Raw genomic sequence first — 11,740 nt, forward strand, 5'->3', positions numbered from 1 at the left:
AAAGGTTACTTTCAGCTTCTGACTGACTTCAAGTGATGCAACTTTCTTGTACTTGTTGCTCCCTCGAACTCTTTTTACCTTTTTAGGATTATATGATCCTACAGCTGCATAATTTGGTAAGAACTATAATAATAAAATTCAATTCTATAAATTTAATAATACATAAAGTCTAAATAACATACCTATTTCAACATTTTGGGAGGGTTTCATAACTTTATCAGGAGACAGCGGCAATGAAATATTGGTTTGCATGTTCTCTTTCCCAAGAATCAGAGGATTATTACCCATTGATAGCATTCCTTGATTAGATCCCACTAACAAGAAGAAAATATTTGTATGATGTGATGAAAGTTGACAAAAATTAAGTAGATTTGGAAAAACTTTTTAGAAACCCCTAAACTGAGCATGATATGATGCATATGGATAAATACTCAACAAATTTGAAAAAAACATACTTTTTTAACCTCTTTGGTGCGCTGCTTAACTCCATTAAAACTCAACAGACTTGAAAAAAAAACTTACTTGTTTCAGCCTCTTTGGTTCGTTGCTTAACTTAATTAGTTGATGGAGAAATGTAGTATCAAATTGCATATACGCTTTCTCAAGAACTATAGAGTTCTTACGTATTGTTCCCATTCCTTGACTAGAAGACATGGTAACATTTTTTAGTCCTCCTTCTGGTCCCTTCCCAATAGCACCTAGAGAAAATAAATCATATTACTAATGCTTAAATTATAAATGCAATCAAAAAATTAACAGGCTTGAAAAAAACTTGCTTGCTTTAGCCTCTTTGGTTTGTTGCTTAACTTGATTAGTTGCTGGAGAAAATGGAGTATCAACTTGCATATATGCTTTCTCAAGAACCATGGAGTTCTTACGTATCGTTCCCATTCCTTGACTAGAAGACATGGTAACATTTTTAAGTCCTCCTTCTGGTCCCTTCCCAATAGCACCTAGAGAAAGATAAACATATTACTAATACTTAAATTATAAATTCAATAAAAAACTTAACAAACTTGAAAAAAACTTACTTGCTTCAGCCTCTTTGGTTTGTTGCTTAACTTGATTAGTTGATAGAGAAAATGGAGTATCAACTTTCATATACTCGTTCTCACAAACCATGGAGTTCTCACGTATCGTTCCCATTCTTTGACTAGAAGACATGGTAACGTTTTTAAGTCCTCCTTCTGGTCGCTTCCCAATAGCACCTAGAGAAAGCAAATCATATTACTAATACTTAAATTATAAATACAATCAAAAACTTAACAGACTTGAAAAAAACTTACTTGCTTCTGCCTCTTTGATTTGTTGCTTAACTTGATTAGTTGATGGATAAAATGGAGTATCAACTTACATATATTCATTCTCATGAACCACAGAGTTCTTATGCATCGTTGTTCCCATTACTTGACCAGAACACATGCTAGAGCTTGTAAGTCCTTTTCCTTACTTTTTCCCAATAGAACCTTCTAAATTAAATATACAGTTGTATGAGCTTAACATATTAAGTTTAATATGGTAGCTGTAACAGGACCATATAGTTTCACTCCTAAAAAGGATCTTTTCTACCCTTCATTTGAAGTCATTAATGTGGTTGGTACAGGTTTCATGAAAGTTTGTTATTAGTCTATCAGGTTCTTCATACTCGTGGTCTATACAGGAGATTTAACTTCTGTGCAAGACCTCTGGTTGAGAGGTGAAAATAAATGCATTGTGCACCCTCGGGTGAGTGGCATATCCAGCTATGATCTTGTAATGAGAAGTCGGGAGTTTTTCTGGGCAGACTATAATTTCCTACTTGATATTGAGATTAGAGATTTCTAAGTTAACATTAGTAGTGATAACAAGTAAGTTACTTGCATTGAAATGGGAAAAATAAAAGGTACAAGCTGGGGAAAGTTAACATTAGTGGTGATATCAGGTAAGTTAACATTAGTAGTGATATCAGGCAAGTTATAGGTCTGAAGGTTTCCCAACCGATGTACATAGAAGACACAGTGAAGTAGCACAACTATAATAGACGAGCCGCCTTTCAGGTTCACGACGCAGCTACAGGTGACACAACTATTAGAACTACTCAAACAAAAAACAACAAGAAGTAGACTACGCCAAGAAGTAGCAACCACAATCTACACAGATGTGGCAGGAACTCCACAGCAGCTACCACGCCTTTCACAGGCAGAAAAGCCTCAACAAAAATTTGATTTGAAAAATTTACTTGTTTCAACTTCTTGTATGTATGGCTTAACCTCATTAGTAGACAGAGGTAATGAAGTATTAACTGGAATACACTCGTTCTCCCGAACTATGAAGTTCTTACGTATTGTCATTCTTATTACTTGACTAGAACACATGGTAGAGTTTGTAAGTCCTTCCGCTAGTCCCTTTCCAATAGCACCTGGAGAAAGAAAATCATATTACTAATACTTAAGGAATTATATTTTGTAGCACAAGAAAGGAGGACCAAAAATAAGTTAGAAGAACAAGCTATTTTTGTTGACCAAAAATAAGCTATGGTGTTTAATTCAAGTTATCTGTGCAATTTAAAACTCTAATAAATGAGAAAAACCTTACTTGTTTCAACTTCTTGAATGTATTTGTTAACTACATCATTAGGTTGATAAACTGAACTTAATGAACTCTTAGTTAGAGTTTTTCCTTTTGTTATGAAAGATCTAAGCTCTCATCCCCATGCCTTTCCAATTGCACCAGGAGCGCAGAAAGTATATCTCATAGTACTCGTAATAGTTGATTCATCCTTATTTTAAGTCTTCATAGTGAACCTACAAAAAGAGCCAAAAGTAAAAAATACCAAGAAAAATTTTCACCTATTCAACTAAAGAATACAGTCAATGTAGTCTCTGTGCTTTACAAAATCTCAAAATCTATACAAGAAGTATTATAATTTAAATTTTTAATGCTAAAGGAATAGAAGTTTTTAGTAGTAAGTAATTTATGAGATACTTTACCTCATCAGTTCTTTTACGTTTCTTTTGTGATGGACTTTCTAAATCATCTACAACATCTGAAGAACTTTCTAAGTCATCTACATCATTATCCATTTGTTTCACAACCTCATAGGAATCACGAGGTTGAGTTTTCCTCACTACATGTCAGCCTTTGTTGGAATTATCATTAGCATAAAACAATTGAGATGCTTGATCCACTAAAAACTAAAACAAAGAGCTCATTTGTTTTCAAAAATCTACTTAGATTCACACTTACATAGTCATACTCATCTTTTTTTATTCCTTTTATTTTATCATGCACATTAAACCAATTACACCAAAATAAAATCACTCTTGTATTCGGGACAAATTGCAATTCAATCACATTTTTTAAAACTCCATAGTAATCAGACATTTCATTATCTTTATCATTCTTGCTAGATACAACAACCCCATAATTTTGAGTCCTTAAAGATTGATCATAATCTTATGCATGAAATCTATATCCATTTACAATGTAACCATTATAATATGTTGAGTATTTGGTAGGACCACATGAAAGTGAGAGAAAATCTTCCATGAGCCGACTATTATCTACTTTATGCAATTGTACAACCTAAAAATAAGATTACATTTAATACTTTAGAATGAGTAATGCAACATTAAGAAGTCAAATCTAATGTTTATGTGTTGCTCATATTACTCACTCTATTTTTAAACCATTTAATAAATTCTCGATCCCATTCTGCATCTGATAAGTCTTGAGCAATACCCATATTTGCAAACTCTCTAAAAAATTGAGGTTAACCATAAATGTCATATAGAAACAATATTACCTTAAAGGAAATTAGGAAAACAAGGTGATACAAAAGAACCTTCCATACTCGAGATATGATAAGACTTCATCAAAATTCTTTAATATATATATATATATATGTGTGTGTGTGTGTGTGTGCTTGTTCCAATTCATTTGCTTCAAGCTCACATAGATCTTTAGCTCCCAGAGTTTTTCCAGGTTGACAAAATATAGATAAACCTCTATTTGAATTTTTTAAATCGCCATCATAATTTCGTTCTAGCCGATTGAATTTTATGTCAATTCTATGCAGACACCTTGAACATAAGGTCATACATTCATTTGCAAGGTAGCCCTCTGCAATGGAACCTTCTGGACATGCCCTATTACCAATGAGAGATTTCAAAAAATATAACCATCGCTCGATAGGATACATCCATCGATAATGAACAGGCCTAGTAATCTTAGCTTCACCAGCTAAATGAATAGGCAAGTGAACCATGACATCAAAAAAAGAAGGAGGGAAGACCTTTTTTAACTTACAAAGTTTAATGGGAATTTTCTTTTCAATATGTTTCAACTCATAAATCCTCAATTCCTTTGATCCAAGAACACAAAAAAATAAAGAAAACTTAATAAGAGGTTCACACACTTCTTTCGACAACATACCATGAAGTGCAAGATAGAGTATATGCTGCACAAGAACATGACAGTCATGACCTTTCAAACCAGATATCTTATGTTCTTTCAAGATCACACATTGAGAAATATTAGATAAAAATCTATTCGGGACCTTTAAATTCTTCAACAAAATACATAATGTGTGCTTTTCTTCGAGAGACAATGTGTAGCATACAGTTGGAACTTTGACTTCATTCTCTCCTTAGATAGGGTGAAATTCTGGCCTAATGTTCATTTCTTGCAAGTCTAATCAAGTTTTAATTGTATCTTTAGTCTTTCCTTTGACATTCATGAATGTCCCCAAAAAACTATCACATATATTTTTTTCAATATGCATAACATCCAAATTATGTCACAACAAAACATATTTCTAATAAGGAAGTTTAAAACAAATACTCTTCTTGTTCCAATTATCCCTTTGCTTTTCATGTGATATCTTCCTTCTCTTCTTAGGATCCTTTGTCGATGATTAGCCTTCAATATCTTTCACTTGATTAAGTATCTCAATTCCATAATGCATCTTTGGTGGGTGTCTTTTCTCTATTGTACCATCAAATGACTTCTTGTCATTTATCTATCTGTGACTCAAAAAAAGGTAACACCGATGACCCATAAAGCACTCCTTACAATTAGCCAATCGAATTGAAGAATTTTCTTTATTACAAGATAGACATGCCAGTTTTCCTCTTGTACTCTATCTAGATAAATTTCCATATGCTGGAAAGTCATTGATAGTCCATAACAAAGAAGCATGCAAATTAAAATTTTGTTTAGTTAATGCATCAAAGGTTTCAATACCATCTTCCCATAACTCATTCAATTCCTCTAGTAGAGGTTGAAGATATGTATCAATTGCATCTCCGGGACCACTTGGACAAGGAATAAGCATTGACAAAATAAAATTTTCCTGCTCTATACACAACCAAGGTGGTAAATTATAATGAATAAGAATCATAGGCCAAATGCTATATGAGGTTTTGGAATTTTGAAATGGTTGGAATAAGTCACTAGCAAGTCCAAGTCAAATATTATGAGGCTCAGCTGCAAATGATGGATATAGTTCATCAAACGACTTCTATGCCATTGAATCAACTGGGTGCCTTATTATTCTATCATCAGTTCTTTCATCCTTATGCCATGTCATTAGTAAAGCTGTCTTTGTAGACATAAACAACATCAAAATCCTAGGCTTTAAGGGAAAATAACGTAAAGTTTTTTAGGCTATTTTTTAACCCTTTTTATTCTTTGTCTCCCCTTTATGTGCATCTACTTTCCATCTAGACATACCATAAATTTTGCAAGAATCAAGTAAGATATACTCCTTCTAATATAACATGCAATCATTAGTACAAGTATCAATCTTGTTGTAAGAAAGCCCAAGCTCTCGAATTATTTTCTTTGCCTCATAATATGAATTTGGCAAATTAGCTCCATCAGAAAACAACTCCTCTTTTAACATTTTCAGTAGCATGGTAAATGTCTTATTGCTCCAATGACCCATACTTTTGATGTGAAATAATTTAATCAAAGATGGCTTTGAAGCCTTTGAATTTTGATACAATGGTTGCTCGAAATCCTCCAGAAGGCTATAGAACTTTCCAGCTTCAGCATTTGGATCCTCCTCATGTTTATCATCAAAACCAAGGTGTGTATCTTCTCCACCTTTAGCATTAGGATATAAATCTCTCAATAGTTCTTCTACTTCATCTTCATCTTTACTCTCAAAATCATCTGCTTCATCCTCATCCTCATCTTCAGAGTCTGATAGTGGCTCACCTAACTGTTCCCCATGGTGAAACCAAAAGGTATAATTTTCAATTATTTCATGGACTTTCAAATGCATCTCAATCATTTTACGAGTTCCTAATATTGTGTTACAACACTTGTATCACGGACACCGTATTTCACATTCTTCTTCTTTTTCCCAAAAATTCACAAACTTTTTGGCCTCATCTAAGTTGATTTTGTCAGTTTTATTATGAAGAGAAAGTTGCATCCATTGCTTACTAGGTGCCATAACCTTGGAAGATACATAAAAATTAGATTAAGAAAAAATAAAAGATAAGAAAAATAATTATATTCACATAACATGTTACCATCACATGATTATATCATACTACATCAGGTATTTCAACTTTAAACGTAATACGACCTCCTCCTCAGATTAGAACTATATTATTTTTGTAAAATTATAGACATTGTTTGAAGTTGTCGACTTACTATCCAAACAAGTATATAATCATCACTGACCAACAAAATTTAAACATCTCAGATAAAGTCGCCACTACAACAACAACAACATCCCCAGTGAAATCCCGAAGCCGCTACTTGTAACTTAGATAACTCCCATATAAAAAGAAAAAAAAAAGAAGAGATTGCAGCAAATAGTAAAATTGAACATTAAAACAACAAAGACAGCACAAAAAACAAACCACCATCTAAGGAAAAAACTCCAGATCAACAAGACAAAACACTAAATAACAGTGACAAAAATACAAATTGGACTGAAAGACAAGAATAGATTGAGAAAGTGATATTGATGATAAAAAAATTATTTAAATAAAAATTGGACTGAAAGATGAAAAGTATGTACTGGAAGTTTATATTTCTTTATTTGCTTTCTTAATTTTATACTAGTTTTTCATTTGGATGTCTGTGATGACCAACATTTAGAATAATTTTGAGTCTGGATAGATATCTCATATATGAAAAGCTAATAATGATGTTGGCCTTTCCAGATGGGCGCTTCAATTTCATTTATTAGACAATTATTTTGTATTTGCTTCTTTGTATACTGTTATAGGTGTCAATTAAGTGGTCAATAAGTAGAGATGAGGTTTGGAAATTGAACATTCCTCATACACACCTTGCAAAGGTAAGGTTTGGAAATTGAACATTCCTCAGCACTCTCAATATTAAAGGTGTATTAACCAATTTTTTGTCCACACTATAAGTAAAACAATGATTTATTTGAATAGATCAGAGTACCTACTAGTTTGGTCTTATCTTTACAGCAAACTACACTTCAGCGACAACATAAAAGCAACTCTATATTCTAACTAATTCAGTTGAACAAAGAGAAATAAATAGAGCATCTGAATTCTAATTGTTCCTTCTGAACATGGGGTAGGAGAAGGTTGATTTCAAATTCCACTAAATGATATCAATAATGACTGAAATTCTGAGGTTACATTTAGATAAAGACCTCTTATATTCATAGAAAACACAACTTCAACATGGCTTGCAATTATGCTATCTTATAACATAAAGAGAAGTCAAGATTTATATTAGGATGAAGTCTTTGAAACTATAAACTCACAGAAGATGAACCTTTACATCCTAGTCAAATAACTCACTACATCTAGGGCATGTACAAAGAGTGGATGGTGAATGAATTCATCAAATGTCTCTCATGTTTCCAGAATTTAGAGGTTAAATTCTTCAACACATATATTTTAGGATTTAGGGTATGATACGTGTGTTGAGATACAGGTAATAAATGTATAGTACAACACATCTAAGTATATATTCTGATTATACAATGTTATTAAACTAAAAATTTAAGATTTAATTCTTCCTAAGCATCAAATATTTTATTCATATAAAGGTATAAAAACATAACAGAGAAAGTACATGGATGGCCTACTGATTGTTTTCTTATTTCCCTGTAATATTTTTGTACAAAGGCAAGATTAGGCCATGTATGTTCTGACATATTACAGCACTTGGAAATAGAAGAAGTAGCGATACTGCCAATGTGCAAATCTGGCTAAGTGGTGTGCTCACTAATGATGTTACGTGCTTAGATGAGCTTGATTCTGTTACTAAAACTACTAAGAATAGAATGATTCTTTACGAGTTGGGCTTGAGAGCTAAGGCATTATTAGCGATGCTCGCGTCTATAATGGCTAAGAATGAGGAAGTTTTTTTTGCGGCTTTTAGGGAGAATCATTCTTTGATTAGTTTGTGAGACAGGAAGCTTATGAAGAGTCTGGGTAAGGCCATTAAAGCAAATGCAGTGGTGGCATAGGATAGTACTGGGGATTATCAAATTGTTGCTAAAGCAGTCGCGACTGCACCAGATAAGAGCAAGATGCGGTATATGATCTATGTCAAGAAGGGGATTTATGAAGAGAAAGTTGAGGTTACTAAGAAGAAAATAAACTTGATAATTGTTGGTGATGGCATGTATTCTACCATCATAACTGGTAGTCTCAATGTTGTGGATGGATCAACCACCTTCCGCTCTGCTACTCTTGCGGCAATTGGCAAAGGATTTATACTGTAGGACATATGTATACAGAACACAACGGTAAAATACCAAGCTGTGGCTCTTTAGTTGGAGTTGATATGTCTGTCATAAATCATTATCGTATCGATGCTTATGAAGACACCCTTTATACGCATTCTCTAAGGCAGTACTATCGAGACTCCTATGTGATAGGTCCTGTCAATTTTATATTTTGTAATGCAGCTATTGTATTCCAAAAATGCAAGCTCATAGCTAGAAAACTAGATAAAAATTAGAAAAATAGGGAGATTGTACAAGGTAGAACAGACCCAAATCAGGCCATGGGGACTTTAATTCAATTCTGTGACATAATAGCAACTCCAGACCTTGAACTAGTTGAGAACAAAATCAAAATGTATCTTTGTAAGCAAAGGAAAGAATATTCAAGAACTGTAGTGATGTAATCATTCCTAGGTAGTCTCACTGATCTAGCGGGTTGGGCTGAATGGAACAGAGATTTTTCATTGGAGACATTGTATTACAGTGAGTACATGAACAATGGACCAGGTGCTAGCACTAGTAAGCATGTCAAATAACCCGTCTATCATATCATTACTGATCCTGCTGAGGCTATGACGTTCAATGTGGGTGAACTAATTTAGGGTGGATCATGGCTAAGTTCAACCGATGTGGCATACGTGGAAGGATTAAATGAGTAGGGTACTATGAAATTATATTTCATAATGTATCAAGACATTTAAATATGTATTTTTTATTCTAGTATTCCTAGAAAGCTCAAAATAAGTACTAGTATTATAATAAAGAGGCTGCACTACGCATCCCGTGTCCACATTGAATTGAGGAAGGACCGCTTTCCTAAGGGGTGTGATATAGACAACTTACCGTGATGCAAACTTTAATAAATGATTCCACGGATCTAACTCGGATCCTATTAAGTAGTAATATAATGTGCCATAAAATATATTGGATGATTATTTGGTTGTGCTACATGCAGGTTGCAGACTTGAAGCAAGTATAAACCAAACATTACTTTATAGAAAGGAATTTTCTTGAGTAAATTTTCAAGTAAAAAAAAGTCACAGATAGAAAATTCAAAGCCAATTCTAGAGATAATGGATTCGAGAAGCTAAAGATTGCACAAGGTGACAATGCTATCGTCCACATAAACCAAAGAAAAACCCTAAGACATCATTTGATTTGTAAATAAATATAGAGGTATATGTAACACCTCGATTTTCTGAATCGGAATGCTACACAGTGCTCATGACCCCGAAGGACCACAAGCTAACCCATGACTGATATTTGTACCTGCATACTGCATAATATACATAAAATGTGGAAACATGAACATGAAAGGCCATAAGGTTCGAACTGAATAAACGTCAGATAAAAAAATCTCTGAAAAAGGTATAACAATACCAAAACAAGTCATAAATTCTAAAAATAATGAGATCTAAATATCTAATCTGACATCTGGTCTGAAAGCCTCTAACTGAACTAAATAAGGAGTTGAAGGAACATGTCTCCAAATAACTCCATCTAGCAACTGAATAGTAAATGTAGCAATAATCATATCTTTCTCGAATGAGAAGGACTCACTACAAACTCTGAACACTAGAATGCTACTGTTGATCTGGAGCTCGTGCCTCTAAACCTATGGTGTAACATAAGAGAAAGCGCCATAGTTAAAATACATCAGTATGTCTGAATGTAATGAGTATATGAGTGAGGTAGGCTAAGTGAAAAGGGTTATATTCATGAATAATGCTAACTAATATGAATGTGAGAATACATAAATGCATAAACAACTATGACTGAACTCGTGATGATGCTGACTACTGAGTCTGAATACTGATGACATGACCTTACTATTACTGAGGTACTGAATAGATTATTGACTATTTCTAATAGTTTAAATTAAGAAGAACTGGTTTGAATGACTTTGTCTAACAGACCTGAAAATGAATACTGGTAACGTGAGCTGTGACAACTAATATAGCTGATATAACTGTAATGATCGAACTAATCGATCTAATCAATACTGAGTGATTGTATCTGACAGTCTAAGTTCTGATGGAACTATCTGATTTCCATTCTACTTGGATTAACTAAATCTGAGATTAGTCCTATCTAGTGGGTGATCATGAGTATACTAATAAAAAGGATGATTTGACTTAGTCTGAGATCAGTCCTATCTAGCGGGTGTTCTTTAAATCTAATGATTCTAATACTGATTAATCATAGTTGAGATCAATCCTATCTAATGGGTGATCTTGAAGTCTATTTATAATGACAAGCATTGACGGTATCTAACAGTACTAAATCTGTCTACAAAGCTGAGTTGACTGTGTCTGAAACCCCTGATTCTATAACTGAAACTGTGGGATGTGTTCATCTAACCGACATGCCCCAATCTAATATGACTGGGGTCCAATCTCTTCCCTGACTGGAAGGGTGTCCGTACCGTGCTACTAGTAAAGACATCTACTATGGAGTCAGTCCTAATCTAACGGGTGACTCCCGGTATCAGTCCTATACATATAATATGCTAATGGGTGACCCTTGAGTATGTCAGTCCTATCTAATGGGTGAAATCTTGTACCTACGATGGAAACATAGTTTTGGAACTTAGGGATTGCTTCTAGGGATTTCAGTCCTATTCTAGTGGTTGAGCCCCTATCCTAGGTTAGCTCGGTGCTGAATCCTACTCCTATCTGAAAGACACTAAACGGAATAACTGGGTTGAACTAAATAACTTAACTGAGCTGATTTGCTAAACTGATACTGATTAACCGAACTGATACTAGTGGTATTGTTTAGTGGAGCTAAAACTGAGTTTACTGGATTCCAATGACGGGCGGAATATAATGAGTTCTGAGGATTGATTAAAAGTACTGAAGTTACTGAGATTTACTGTGATTACTGAGGTTACTGAGCACTGAGATTACTAAGAATATTGAACTACTGAGATTACTGAGTTTTCCAGAGTCACATGACTGACTGATTTCTATAGATCATGGTTTGACTGATAGTATCATGAAAACAGACATGGCTCTAGGCACA

The 11,740-nt window shown here is 33.9% G+C and overlaps 1 pseudogene; it reads left to right on the forward strand.

The window, feature by feature from the left end:
• The first annotated feature begins 8,058 nt into the window (after positions 1-8,058).
• On the forward strand, positions 8,059-9,375 carry LOC107865429 (annotated as a pseudogene).
• Positions 9,376-11,740: the final 2,365 nt, after the last annotated feature.

Source organism: Capsicum annuum, chromosome 3, assembly GCF_002878395.1.
Source record: "Capsicum annuum cultivar UCD-10X-F1 chromosome 3, UCD10Xv1.1, whole genome shotgun sequence".
Taxonomy (NCBI): domain Eukaryota; kingdom Viridiplantae; phylum Streptophyta; class Magnoliopsida; order Solanales; family Solanaceae; genus Capsicum; species Capsicum annuum.